Source organism: Bidens hawaiensis, unplaced genomic scaffold, assembly GCF_021521415.1.
Source record: "Bidens hawaiensis isolate Kalapana, Puna unplaced genomic scaffold, B.hawaiensis_p1.1 tig00005079_1, whole genome shotgun sequence".
Taxonomy (NCBI): domain Eukaryota; kingdom Viridiplantae; phylum Streptophyta; class Magnoliopsida; order Asterales; family Asteraceae; genus Bidens; species Bidens hawaiensis.
In genome coordinates this window covers 310,065-326,436 of record NW_027491323.1, presented here as the reverse complement: position 1 = coordinate 326,436, position 16,372 = coordinate 310,065, and positions in this window count along the sequence as shown.

Here is a 16,372-nt window from a genome sequence, read left to right as displayed (position 1 = left end):
AATGTAGATCAACGTGTCACACCCCGACTGGCAAATTGCGGAAGCGTTAAACAGCAATGTAACAGACACCTCTGGTATCAACCACATTGTTTATAAAGAAACATTACAAATTAATTTACAATATTATACATCGATTTAACTTCATTTACAACTAGGTGATACAAACCAAATCCAGCCCGTTAAGCGGCTTTACTTCTTACTAGCATCCTTGCATCAATTCACCCAGCATTGATCGCAAGTCAAACACGTAGCACATTAGCTTTCACGTTCAAATACGGTATACCTGAAAATCTTGTTAAAACGGGTCAACTACAAATAGTTGGTGAGTTTCACAAATTTAAAGAAATCAGTTGCGCGTACAACAATCATAGTTTGTAAATACGCGAGTATGTATGTATGTATGTATGTATGTTCGCAAGTACGTTTGTTTGTATGTTTATGATGTAATTATGCTAAGCTACAGTGAAGCCTTGACTGTCTGTGCTGCGTGCCTCCATTTCCCATGCTTAACCAACCATTGTGGCCCCCCTTCTGCCCGCAACATGCCCCGAGTAGCAATGTCTAACACTACATAGCGTGTTTGTATAATTATGGTCATGTGCAAATGGTGTTAAGTGTGACACGGCAACCAGGCCGATTCCGTTTGGGTTTGTCAAACCAATAGTACTATTCACAAGCCACCGCCTCGAAGTTAATCACTGTGTTCGTGGGGACTTTTGTGTGTTAGCACTAAGATAATTTCCATCATCAAAAAATTCAGAGTACATATGTATGTATCAACATGTTTTCACCCCAAAAGTTCGTAATAAAAATTTTAAAAGTGGGGTCAAGAAACTCACGGTTTGGTAGAGATCCGCTACGGTGTCAGCTCGCAGTTTGTTTAACTCGCTATCACTAGTCCCTATAATCAATATTATAATAATATTATTATTTAAATATTATTTTAATCTTCATACTAAACTGGGCCGTATATCTAGTCTGGGTATAGCTGTCACACCCAGAAAGTGTCAATAGGCTTAGATTGTGATGTTGTTCAATGTCTAACACTTAAAATCAAACTATGCTCAGTTTCCCCATTTTACCAACTGGGCCAAGTTGTTTGTTTACACGTTTAGAAAAAAAGGTATGAGTATATAAACTTGGGTAAATGTGTTGGTTGATAAAACGATTACGTTATAAAGAAAGATCACAAATTAGGGGTCTGGATTCGCTACGGGGCTCATTTCCGTTTATTCAGTCTGGTTTGGAGAAATACGGGCACAATTCACCCAAATTGTCCGGATTTCTCACCAAAAAGTTCAGTTTTACCAAATTAATCCAAAATATGGTTTTTGATCACTCTTGATGTTCTGCTATCTCAACAGGTTCGTTAATTACGAACTCCTCGGTTTTTTTATCCGATTTGAATTTGTTTAATCTTCAAATTAACACAAGTAATCATCCGTTTATCATTAAATTATGAAAATTTAGCCACTTATCAATTAAAATATGTAGATTTTTATAAAGATATTTCTAGATTTATTTACTAATTTATTAATTTATAAAAATTCATTTTATATGTTATATTTAGCTTGAAAATCATCCGTTAATACCAAACGATTTCTGAAAAATTCAACAAAATTCCTAAGTGATCATAATACTTCCCAACAAAACCTGTAAAATTTCCAGAAACAAACAACCTTGCCAAATATGCACATCACAATCTAACCCTAAACAGCCCTAAACGAGTATTTCGGCATTACCTTTGTGGTTTTCACTCGTTTCAACCCTTTTCTGCAAATTTCCAAGTTCTTGTTCTTCTAAGTAATGTAACTACATACACTATATCACAAAACCAAGCATGTATCATCACAATAACAGCCTTGAAACTTAGGGTTTCGGTTAGGGCTTTAAACCAAACTTTTGAACCGTTAAAACGTCGTTTAAACACTTTAGTATGTCTTTATTGCCAAAAAAGACTACCAAACAAGGTTCCTAACCATGAGTAGGATCATAATCTATTTTTGGACCATTTTTAGGGTTTTTGCATGGTTAGAAGTAACTTTTCGCAATCAAAATGGTAAGATTACCTTAGGGTTTGCAAAAGGTATGAAGAACAAAGCTCTTCTAGTCCTGAATGTGTAGGAACATATGTTAAAATATGTGTTAAATGGTTTAAATAAAAAAAAAAGGAATTAAAGAGGGGAAAGTCCAGTTTGGCGGGCTGGGCTTGTTGGGCCCCCTTTGGGCCTAATTTTGGCCCATTAGTATCGTTTTGCGTGCCCGAACGTGAAATCCCAAGTCCAAGTTTATTTTGGGTTCGGTTTTTGCCAACAAAAATATATCGGGTGCGACAAACAGAGCAAAAACGAATTTTTTTCGGCTATTTTTGTGTAAATTTTTAAAAACATACTATTCGTTTGTAAAAATCGAAATTTTTTTCACGGATCGCTGAAAACATTCCCAATATGTGTTTTGTAAATCTTTTTCAGCTTAACGGATGATACAATGCTTGTTTTGTAACTCTCTTTCGCGTTTAAGTTCATAGCGGGTAGTTAAACGAGCTTGTTTTCATTTAACTGGTTAGCTATCACACTAAGGCCATAATATTAATATGTTAGCTTATACTAAAAGTATATAGATGGCCCTCCGAGATATCAAGGTCATAACCAGACCCGTTTGGTTAATCGTTTGTTTGATACGCAATTAGTGGTTAATGACTGAAATTCAATATGCCAATTATACGTTCCTAGGGACAAATAGGAGTATATGTTTTCGTTTTCAAATATATTTGGTTTCCCGTTGTGGATATTACCAAAATTTGATCAATGAAATTTTTGACGAGTCGTAACCATTTGAATTTCTCATCCATTATTCATACGGGTTCTTTACCAAGTTTAGTTATATGTATGTTTTTCAAGTGGTATTATCTCCCCCTCGTTAATAAGGCACTGGTTTGTTTCGATATATATGAAATTATTAGTAGGACTAAAACTCGACATTAAATATGGTTTTGGTCAATATGCTACGGGATTAAATTTCGAGGCAATATCGTACAGTTCCGTGTATGTTGATGTTAACTTATCGGTTTCCTCATCTCAAGTAATGCCTTCCAATAATCTACAAGTTACTACGTACATCAGTATATTTCTTTTGTCAGTTTCAGTTGGCTTTCAGTTTGTTTTTGAATCTTACGAGCTTTATCAATAGATTCCGGGCTTTATTTATAGTGTCTGTATAGTTTGTCCAAATCGATTGTTTGTTTGGGAACGACAGGTCATGCTTAAACCGATTCACTCTCTAAAGTTTTTCCGAACATAAGAGGCGAAATGACTATCTCAGTTCGAAGTTGACATACCCCGATTCAGGGCCTAGGCGTGTAACTATCAGTTGGTATCTGTTATGTAAATATATCAGAGTAGCGGGTTCATTTTAGCGGAAGTATTATAGATTTAAAATATTAATTTACATTATCAAAATTTTTCGGGAATTAAACATCCGAATTTCAGTTTTATAAAACAGTGATATTAATAATACAAGGATTTATAATTATCAAAATTGAGCCATCCATAGCGATCTTCTAATGACTCAAGTCCTTGTATACCATCTATCGTCATCTAATTACCTGCATGGGTTGGAAAAACACGTCAGCTATATGCTGGTGAAACGTTGACTCAATAAAACAATTTATAATAGTCGTTAAATACAATCATAGTTTTCTGTTCACAAACTCAGCAGGAATGCCTGTCCATTCCCGGGATTTGTACCACTGCCCTACACACACAATTCAAAGGTTCCCCGAGTATGTAGCCCATGTTCGGAGACAACCTTCCGCTAGGCTATGTAACCCTTGTTAGAGAACCGGTTATGACTGACTTGTTTTTGTATGCCAATTATCAGTTAAATTTAGATCCAGACACATGTGTATTCGGTCTGAGTTGCCTTTTATTATATACTTTGTATTATAACGATTTTAGAGATTTTATCTCATCCAAACATTTATCAGACTCTTTGCAATAAAAAACCTGCTTATTACAAGAGTAAAAATCAGTTCAGACCATAAAGGGTTAACGTGTTCACCTTGTATTATCAGTCGGGAATATCAAAATCCTTAGCTTCAGTATGCTATCAACTTATATTCATAATAGGTATGCATAAGTAACTAGTTGGTATTATTCAGCAGACTTTAAGTCTGTTTCAGTTTCAACAGACTCGAGGTCTGATCAACAGACTTGAAGTCAGATTCTAAAGTTCAGCAGACTCTTAGGTTGGACCTAAGCTTAGTATAGTTATAGTCATTTTATGAAAATACTTTTGGATTTACATATGACGTTTGGAATAGCCCGCTTTGGCCTAATAACATATATCACATTGGCAAACTTCTCCAGGTAAGCAAATGGGTCCCGCGGTTGATTGGGATGTGTACGAATTGCTTTCTTTAGGCAAGAAGAGTATACTAATGATATCCCCCTTCCAGTTACTATGTGCCCATCAAAATATAGTTTTAATATCATTACTTCACGTGGAAGTAACATCTTTACTTTGTAAAACATTTCTTGGAAAATATTTTACAGTTTAACCACTATATCCTTAACTAGGTTCTAATAACTATATAGTAATGTAACTAGTAAAGTAACTTAACCTTAATCCTACCTTAATCGGATAGTCGAAGTCAAACACTAAGAAAAATAGCAGCACTTCGGCTTGTGCTTCGTTTACGGGATCAGCAGCTCGTTAAACAGGGTAACGACACCTCGTTTCTTTGCGAAAACAGCCCTCGGCACCTCGGAAAACCCTTGTCACCATTTCCTAAGTTATTTGTGTGAAATGAAGGTGCAAATGGGATGAGAATGGCTGAACCCGTAGCTGCCCTTTTATAGGTAAGTATTGCAGACCATCGCGTAGCGCGATGGCCTTTACTCTATGGCCGTCGCAATCTTTCTTATGATGCCATGTGTTGACACGGGGTTGGCCACATGTCACGATTACTTAACCTGGTCATCGCGTAGCGCGATGCATATAGTGGTTTGGTCGTCGCGTAGCATGGCGCCCCACATTTTCTTGAACTGTGTGATGGATCATTGCGTAGTGCGATGGTTTAATCCCAGAGACCATCGCGTAGCGCGATATATCTTAAAACTCAAAATTTCCATTTTAGTCCCTCAACTTTCAGATTTGGCATTTTTAGCCCAAAATTTGATGGGGTATTTTCACGGTGTTACATCCTCCCCACCTTTAGAAAAATCTCGTCCTCGAGACTTATGTGAAGAGATATGGATACTTTCTTTTCATTTCGAACTCAAGTTCCCAAGTAAATTCCGGACCTCTCCGCGAATTCCATCTAACTTTTACCAACTTCAATCTTTTAAGTTTCAGGAACTTGATTTGACTACTTTCAATCCGTATCGGCTCCTCTACAAACTTGAGTTTCTCATTCACTTGTACGTCTTTTAGAGGCATAGTGAGTGTCTCATCAGCTAAACATTTACGTAGATTCGATACATGAAACACGTCATGGATTCCTTGCATCTCTTCGGGTAACTCAAGGCGATAAGCTACATGGCCTATTCTTTCGACAATCTTGAATGGTCCAACAAAACGCGGACTTAACTTACCCTTCTTCCCAAAAAAGAACAACACCTTTCCAAGGTGATACCTTAAGCAACACTTTATCGCCTTATTTAAATTCTAACGGTTTTCGTCTTATATCTGCATAACTCTTTTGTCAATCCCATGCTGCTTTTAGTCTCTCTCGGATTTGAATTACTTGATCAGTCGTTCGTTGAACAATTTCGGGGCCTGACAACTGGTTAACACAGAGTCCGGACCAACATATGGGCGTTCTACATTTTCCTCCATATAGTGCTTCGTACGGTGCCATTTGTACGCTTGTGTGATAACTGTTATTATACGAAAATTCCATCAAAGACAGGTGCGTATCCCAACTACCACCTAAATCTATAACACAAGCATGTAGCATATCTTCTAATGTCTAAATCGTTCTTTCACTTTGTCCATCTGTTTGTGGGTGATAAGCAGTACTTAAATTTAAACGTGTGCCCATTGCTTTTTGAAAACTTTTCCAAAAATTAGAAGTGAATCGACTATCTCGATCAGAGATAATAGATAATGGCACACCGTACATTGATACAATATTTTCCACATACAGTTGTGCTAACTTGTCCATGCTAAATTTTTCTTGGATAGGAATGAAATTAGCAGATTTAGTTAGTCTGTCGATAATAACCCAAATAGCATCATTTTGTCAAGAAGTTCTTGGTAGTTTCATTATGAAATCCATTGTAATCATGTCCCATTTCCAGATTGGTATCTCGGGTTGCTTAACAATCCCAATGGTTTTTGATGCTCGGCTTTAACTTTCGAACATGTTAAGCACTTAGCCACATACAAAGCAATTTCTTTCTTCATCCCGATCCACCAGTAATCGTCTTTAAGATTATGATACATCTTTTCACTTCCCGGATGCATCATATACTTTGACTTATGAGCTTCTTTTAAAATTTTCTCTCGTAAGCTCCCAACCGTTGGTACCCAGATTCTTTTTCCTAACCTGAGTATTTCATCATCACCTTTAACTAATTGATCTATTGTTCCATTTTCTTTTTCGGATTTTATGTTATTTTCTTCTAGTGCCAACTTCTTCTAAAATTTTCTATAGTAGCCAACTAATCCCAGAAAAATTCTAACTTATGTCGGGGTCTTGGGTTTCTCTCATTTCATAATAGCCTCGGTCATGATCGGATCAACTTGAATACCTTTCTTATTAACAATGTGTCAAAGGAATTGAACTTCGGACAACCAGAACTCACACTTTGAATATTTAGCATACAACTTCTCCTTCCTCAATGTTTCTAATATAGTTCTGAGATGAGCTTGATTAACTTTCTTCGACTTTGAATAGATATGTGACATTTGAGACAAAACAAGGTACACCTCAGTACGTATTTACCGATTAAGCAAACAAACGCCTTTTGTGTAACAAACGAACGATTAACCGAACGAGTCGGGTTATGACCCAGAAATCCTGGGGGGCCATCTATAAGTGATATACGATCTATACAAGCTAAAATATTAGTAATATGGCCTTATTTTGATAGCAAACAAGTTAAACGAAAGCATGCTCGTTTAACTACCCGCTAAAGATTTAAACGCGAAAGATAGTTACAAACCAGGCATTGTATCATCCGTTAAGCCGAAAAAGACTTACCAAACACTTATTTGAAATATTTTATGTGATCCGTGAAAATATTTTTGATTGTTACAAACATATAGTATGTTTTTATAATTTTACACATAACTAGCCGAAAAACACTCATTTTCGCGCTGTTTAACGCACCCGATAAGTTTTTCGCACCAAAAACCGAACCCGAGCTAAATTTGGTCTGGGCTTTTCGTATTTGGGCTTGAAAAATCAGAATATTGGGCCAAAACAGCCCAAAGGGGGCCCATAAGCAATCCCGATCGCTGCAGCCCACCCCACCCCTCAGTTGTTTTATAAAACTTGTTATCTAAGCTTGTTTATTCATTTCACTTGATAAAAACTTAAGTCCAAGCAGCTGCAAGTCAGTTTTTCTAGAAACCTTCCAAAACCCTAAGGTAACAACTTAAATAAGTAACTTTTAAACTTGTTTAACCTTGATTAATACCATAAAAACATGTCTTGACTGCTAAAAATCATTCCTAACCATGTAAAAATCCTAAAAATGGTCCATAAACATGTTTTGATCATACACACGGTAAGGAACCTGTGTTGATAGTTTTTCTTGGCCATAAACACGGATTAAAGGGTTGAAACGGCGTTTTTACGGTTCAAAATTTCGTTTTTGTGCACTAGCGGAAACCCTACGTTAAAGGGCTGTTCTAGTCATGAAACCTGCTTGTTTTGTGATATAGGACTTGTATCTAGCCTACATAGGAGCACAAGAGCGTGAAAAGTTGATTAGAAAGACGGAAACGAACCAAACCGCTAAGGTAATGCCGAAACACTCGCTTACGGGCTGTTTAGGTTAAGGTTATGATGTGCATATTATTAGACCTTGAAATTTTTCAGGGACATCAAAGACCATGTCATTGAATCCCTGTTCAAATTTGGTAATTTTTCGACCATCCAAGAATATTTGACGAATTTATTACTAAATTGGGATGTTTATTTGGGAAAAATAGCTAAAATACTTCAAAAATTATGAAATTTTAATAGGAATTCATATTTGATGTATTTTGATCACATACGAATTTTGGGATCATTTGGAGAAGTCTAAAGGTGTTTTGTATATATGCGTTCATGTGAATTTTTATAGCCGAATTTGGGCTGAAAAGAATATTGCACCAGCTTGTTACATTCTGGAATTGATACAGGTTGCTTTGGGACATGATTTGAGTATTCAGGAATTTTTGTGGAATTTTTGGAAATTGTTTGGGGTAAACGGACGATTTTCAGGCGAAATATAGCTAATAAAATGAATTTTTATAAATTAATAAACCAGTAAATAATTCAGAAATATTTTTATAAAAATCTACATATTTTAATTGATAAGTGGCTAAATTTTCATAATTTAATGATTAACGGTTAATTAATTATGTTAATTTAAAAATTAAACAAATTTAGTTTTCATAAAAACCGACAAGTTCGCGATTAACGAACCTGCGGGAATACCAGAACACCAAGAGTGATAAAAAATTATATTTTTGGATTAATTAAGTAAAAACAAACTTTTCTATGAGAAACCTGGACAATCCGGATAGATTGTGCGCGTTTCTTTAAATCAAATTGAATAAACCGAAACGGGCCCCGTGGCTAATCCGGGACCCCAGTATGTGATCCTTCTTTATAACTTAATCATTTTATTAACCAATACATTTACCCAAGCTTATTTCCCCATAACTATTTTCTGAACGCGTAAACGAACAACTTGGCCCCGCTGGGAAAACGGGAATCTGAGCCAAGTTCAGTATTATGTATTAAACATTGAACAACATCACAATCTAAGCCTATTGCCACTTTTTGGGCATTCCAACTATACCCAGATTAGTTATACATCCCAGTTTAGTATTGAGATTATAATAATATTAAAATATTAATATTATTATAATATTGATTATAGGAAACCGAGATTGCAAGTTATACAAAACTCGAACCGACGTGCTACTGATTATCTACTAAACAGTGAGTTTCATGACCCCATTCCTAAACTGTTTTACGAACTTTTGGGGTGAAAAGCATGTTTGATTACATATACATACCTGAAACATGTATTGATGAGAATTATCTAAGTGCTAACATACGAAAGTCCCCACGATCACAGTGATTAACTTCGAGCCGGTGACTTGTGAATAGTACTATTGGTTTGACAAACCCAAACAGAATCGGCCTGGTTGCCGTGTCACATAGCACCATTTACACATGACCATATTTCTACAAACAGGCTATGTAGTGTTAGACATAGCTACCGGGGCATGTTGTGGGCGGAAGGGGAGCCAGAGTGGTTGATTGATCGTGGGAAATGGATGCACGCAGCACATACAGTCAAGGCTTCACTGTAGCTTAGCATAATTACATCACTTGCATACATACATACTTATATCATGATTACAAGTGTTAACTTGTGAATATTCATAACTGTTTTCTTGAAACTCGTGAAACTCACCAACTCCAGTAGTTGACCCGTTTTAAACTGCTTTTCAGGGTTACCGAAGTTGGAAAATCCGTGATTGTGTGCTACCTGTTACTAAACGTGATCGATGCGGTGATAATAGAGGCAAGGTTACTAGTACGAATAGAATAACTTACAAGTATATTTTGTTGTAACACCTAGTTTGTAATCAAAGATAGATCATTGTAATATAATGTAAATTAGTTGTAATGTTTCTTTATAAACAATGTTGTTGATACCAGAGGTGTCTGTTACATTCCTGTTTTACGCTTCCGCATTGTGCTAGTCGGGGTGTGACAGAAGTTGGTATCATAGCCATTGGTTATAAAGGATTAGGTTATCCTTTAGGGTACCTAAAATATAACCGTAGGCTCGATTAACTCTGGGAAATATTTAAATAATAAATTAATATTATATTCTGATGAATGCCGGGATTAACTTGTAGGGCAAGTGAGTTATTGTGGTACGGAACATAATAACAGACTTGCTTGTACGAGGGAATTTGGGAAGAAGTCGTGAAACGTGTGGTTAGGTAAAAGTGGCAACATATGTGTATAAAGGGTAATGTGAAAGTATATATATATGTAACACTCATACGTGCTTACTTGGAACAAGGTGTATGAATACGTGTACGTACGATACTGTTGATGACGGTAAATTTTATTATGAATATTATATTCATTTATATTCAGTATTAATTCTAATAATAATTAAAATTAAAATTTTAATAAAACTAATATTATATTCTACTATAATTAATATTAAATTTGGTTTAATTAATTAATCTCCTCGACAATAGTTAGCGATAGCAATAGATATTATTCTTATAACTAACCTTTGAGCAGAGTCATGTCAAGGAATAAAGACTACGCACCGGAAGAAGAACCGGTAATCTCTGTTGAGCAGGATTCCGAGGAAGAATCAGAGGAGGATTCAGAGGAGGAGGATCCAGAAGAGGTGGACCCAGAAGAGGAACCGGAGGAGGAGGAGGAAGAGGTGGAAGAAGTTATTTGTAGAGAGCTACCCAGAAATGTGCCTGATCTGTCCGGCTATAGATGCGATAGCTATCCACCCAGGTCACCACGCAGGGATCAAAACGAATTTAACAATCAGTATCGTTCGCCTACAAGAGTAGCCCGATCACCCACTCCACCTATTCACCTGTCGCCGACGACTTCAGCTACTGTGCGAGTCCGACAGACTGCCTGTATTCGGGTAACCCCGATTGACCCTACCTCGATTCCATTTAGATCTACCCACTACCGGGGAGGACCTTCACGTCCTAGAGCGGATACTTCATCTTCCCGTTCGTTGAGTATACCTACTCCTCGCCCTGACCTCCCAAACGCAGGAAACAACACTTGGATGGCTGTCATGACTGACCGTGTGATAGACCACTCGATAGCCATAGCTAACATTAACCAGAAAAGGAGGGACGTGACCCAGTGCTTATCGATGTTACATCAGATAGTACTGAACTTGCAGCAGTCTGATACCTATCACCATTGGTGTTTGGATAGAGTGATAGTCCGACTGTGGAACTGTTACTGGATGGTTATGGTATTGTTGTTTTTATGTTTGTGGTTAGCCTATCGTTTGTACGGATAGATGCAGAATGTTACAGATATGTGTACGTGATCTTTTGATACTCCATGTATGTATATAGTAGTATGTTATGTTAACATGGGGCACAATTTTGTACATTATCACAAGCACTGACCCTTACAGGGTTAAGTCTAACAGTCACTTAGTGACAGATTTTGATATATACATGCAAACACTGGCTTTTATCAGGCTAAGTCTATGTACTTTTGTTATCAATGTACAGAACAATTTGTGAAATGTCAATATGTTATCTGGTTTACCTGTATAACATTTATTGTAATTATTATTACACAGTGCCGTAGCCTGGAATTAGTATTAATTGGCTTATTTTTGTTTATCATTATAGAATAGCCCCAAAGAAAGTAAATCGTATGACTGAGGCGGAAATAGCCGAGATGATTGCTCGGCAAATGCAGGCAGTGATCCCACTTATTGTAACACAAGTAACTGCCAGTGTAAATGCTAATATACAAACAAACCAACAACCAATCAATAATGCTCCCCCAACCAACAATGAAACAGTTACAAATAACAATCCCCCACCTAATACAAATGCCCCTACCAATGCAAATAATCCCCCACCTGATGCAATAATGTCCATAACAATAATCCTCCACCGAACCCAAACAATAACAATAACAACCCTAATGCCCCTCGAAGGGAATATTTGATGAAAAACTTTATGGCCTGTAAACCGATTGATTTCAAGGGCACTGAAGGGCCAAACGGGTTAATCAAATGGATAGAGAAGACGGAATCTGTTCTCAATATTAGCAATTGTCCACCCGAAAATATTGTCAATTATGTTGCTTCTACTTTTACGGATCATGCTTTGATGTGGTGGAACACTACAGTTCAGATAAAAGGGCAAGATACAATTAACCGCATGACATGGGCTGAACTCAAAACATTGATGCTAGAACATTTTTGCCCAAAGAATGAAATACAAAGGTTAGAACACGAACTTTGGAGTCTGGAAATGAAAGGATCGGATCATTTGGGATACACGAACCGCTTCAATGAATTGGCCCGCTTAGTACCATGGTTAGTAACTCCTGAAGACAAACGAGTTGAACGTTATGTTTGGGGTTTAGCCCCAGAAGTGAGGAGTTTGGTGAACTCCGTGGGTCACACATTGTTCGAGAATGTCGTGATTCAAGCCGGCATTGTGACTTTTGACTTGGTAAGAAGCGGAGTGTTGAGAATGGCTGGAGAATCAGTGGGTATGAAACGAACTGACTACGGGACGAGAGCACAAAGAGGACAATCAAGCAAACTGCACGTCCAACAATAAGAAGTTATGCTATAACTGGTTCCGTTACGAAGCAGGACAGGTATAAGGGACCCTTGCCAAAGTGCGATAAATGTAATTACCATCATGTGGGAGAATGCAGATTCCCGGTATGTCAGAAATGTGGAACAACTGGGCATTATGCCCCTAATTGCAGAGCAGGTGCAGAAATTGTGAGCAGACAAACCCAAGCAACTCAACCTCGTCGTTCATCGCCACCCAGACCTTAGCCAATCCGCCAACAACCTATCCAACAAATTTCAACCGCAACAACCTACCGTGCCTGTTATGAATGTGGCAGTACAGAACATATTAGAAGAAACTGCCCCAAGTTGAATCCAAGAGCAGTTACTAGACCGAACCAAGCACCGACTTCTGGTGCGCCTAGAGGACGCGCGTTCGTTATTAGGTCAGGAGAAGCACGACAGGACCCGAACGTAGTAACAGGTACATTTGTTGTTTCTGATCAATATGCTTCTGTGTTATTTGATACTGGTGCCGATAGAAGTTTCGTTTCCTCTAGCTTTCTATCCCTGGGTAATATGCCAGTTAGTGAACTCACAAATCCCTATACTATAGAACTCACTAACGGTAACTCTATAACTGTCAACCAAATAATCCAAAATTGTTCCATTATTCTTAATAACCATCCATTCCTTATTAACCTACTCCCGGTAGAGTTAGGAAGTTTTGACGTTATTGTTGGCATGGACTGGTTAACCAAGAATAAGGCAGAGATTGTGTGTAACGACAAGACAGTTAAAATTCCCTTTTCGAATGATGATGTGATTGTGGTATAGGGAGAGAAGTCCGTTTCGATATTACCTCTCGTGTCTCATCTCAAAGTGTTGAAATGTTTACGCCAAGGTTGTATAGCATTCTTGGCGAACGTGACTATAAAGAACCCTGGTGAGAAACGCATAGAAGATATCCCCGTTGTACGTGAATACCCCGATGTCTTTCCCGATGATCTACCTGGATTACCACCGAACCGACAGGTTGAATTCCGCATAGACTTAATTCCAAGATCAGTCCCCATTGCTAAGGCACCTTACTGGCTGGCACCCTCTGAAATGCAAGAATTATCTAACCATTTACAGGAGTTGTTAGATAAGGGTTTCATTCGTCCTAGTGATTCTCCTTGGAGAGCACCGGTATTGTTCGTAAAGAAGAAAGATGGAAGTTTTAGAATGTGTATCGATTACCGGGAATTAAACAAAGTTACCATCAAAAACCGATACCCTCTTCCACGAATGGATGACTTATTTGACCAACTTCAAGGGGCAAACTATTTCTCGAAAATTGACCTTCGATCCGGTTACCATCAAGTTAAAATTCAAAAGGAAGATGTGTCTAAAACGGCGTTCCGAACTCGTTATGGCCACTACGAATTCTTAGTTATGCCGTTCGGACTGACTAATGCTCCTGCAGTTTTCATGGATCTTATGAATCGAGTTTGTAAACCGTATCTCGAAAAATTCGTTATTGTGTTTATTGATGACATTTTGATATAATCGAAAACCAAAGAGGACCACGATCAACTCTTACGAACCATCTTGGAGTTGCTGAGGCAGAAAAAGTTGTATGCCAAATTATCAAAGTGTGAATTTTGGCTACAAGAGGTACAATATCTAGGGCATGTTGTTAACCGACACAGTATCCATGTAGACCCGAGTAAGATTGAAGCCATCAAAAATTGGCAAGCCCCAAAGTCACCAAAAGAAATTCGCCAATTTTTGGGTTTAGCTGGTTATTATCGGCGCTTTATTGCTAACTTTTCGAGCATAGCCCAAACTTTAACTCTTTTGACTCAAAAAGATCATGCTTATGTTTGGGGAGAAGAACAAGAAGCGGCTTTTCAATTGCTGAAACAGAAACTATGCCAAGCCCCGATACTGAGACTTCTAGAGGGAACTGATGATCTGGTAGTTTATTGTGACGCGTCCCGGAAAGGTTTAGGGTGCGTACTTATGCAAAGAAACAAAGTCATAGCATACGCTTCTCGAAAATTAAAGGTGCACGAGAAGAATTATAACACCCATGATTTGGAACTGGGCGCGGTTATTTTTGCACTTAAGATCTGGAGGCACTATTTGTATGGCACCAAATGTACAGTATACACCGACCACAGGAGCCTACAACATATTTTCGACTAGAAAGAGCTAAACATGAGGCAAAGGAGATGGGTAGAACTGTTGAACGAATATGACTATGAGATTCGATACCATCCGGGCAAGGCTAATATAGTAGCAGATGCTTTGAGCAGAAGAGACAGGATCAAACCACTACGGGTCCGAGCACTTGGAATGATCGTCCAAACGAGTCTCACCGAACAAATTCGTATTGCTCAAAACAAAGCTTTGAAAGGAGATCACTTGGAAGATGAAAACTTGTATGGAACCGAACAAAATTTTGAAGAAAGAACCGACGGAATTTTATATTACAAAAACCGAGTTTGGATTCCCACTTTCAGCAATCCGCGTGACTTGATCATGGACGAAGCCCATAAGTCCAAATACTCCATTCACATAGGAACAGATAAGATGTACAAGGACTGAAGGAGTATTATTGGTGCCCCGGTATGAAGAAGGATATAGCCACGTATGTCAGTAAATGTTTAACATGTGCGAGGGTTAAGGCCGAATATCAAAAACCATCAGGAATGTTGCATCAACCGGAAATACCGCAATGGAAATGGGAACAAATTACCAAGGATTTTGTAACACACCTCCCTAAAACTTCCCGAGGAAACGATGCAATATGGGTGATAGTTAACCGACTAACCAAATCCGCATACTTCCTTCCTATCTGAACCACTTACACAACCGGAAAACTTGCTCACATTTACATAAATGAAATCGTATCCCGACACGGCGTACCCGTTTCAATTATTTCTGATCGATATACCCATTTCACCTCTCGTTTCTGGCAATCCGTACAAGAAGCTTTGGGAACCCGAATTGACCTAAGTACCGCCTACCATCCCCAAACCGACGGTCAATCTGAGCGAACCATTCAAACCTTAGAAGATTTGCTTCGCGCTTGTGTACTAGACTTCGGTGGGAATTGGGATCAGCATCTCCCACTGGTTGAATTTTCGTACAACAATAGCTATCACAGTAGCATTCAAGCGGCACCATATGAAGTGCTGTACGGGCGGAAATGTAGATCAGCCTTGTGCTGGACTGAGGTGGGAGATACCCAAATTACACGATCAGACTTGATTCAAGAAACCACTGACAAAATCCGTAAAATCACAAGCAAATTAAAAACCGCCCGAGATCGACAGAAAAGCTACGCTGATGTTTGTAGAAAGCAGCTATCATTTGAAATAGGGGACAAAGTTTTTCTGAAAGTATCCCCGTGGAAAGGCGTCATTCGATTCGGCAAAACCGGTAAACTAGCTCCGAGATACATTGGACCGTATGAAGTAATTTCTAAGATAGGTCATGTAGCCTACCGACTGAAATTACATTTGGAGTTGAGTTCCATTCACGATGTCTTTCATGTTTCGAACCTGAAAAAGTGCCTTACTGACGAAACCGAAATCGTACCATTAAAAGACTTAAACATAAACGAAAAACTGAATTTCATTGAAGAACCGGTGGAAATATTAGAGGGAAAAATAAAACAAATAAGACACAACAAAATCTCTCTGGTTAAAGTTCGATGGAATTCAGAATGGGGACCCGAATTCACGTGGGAGCGGAAATCCGAATTCAAAAAGAAATACCCGCACTTGTTTCCAAACAAAGACAAAGTTGAATAATCAAATTTCGGGGACGAAATTTTCTAACGGGGGGAGAATGTGACATTTGAAGCAAAA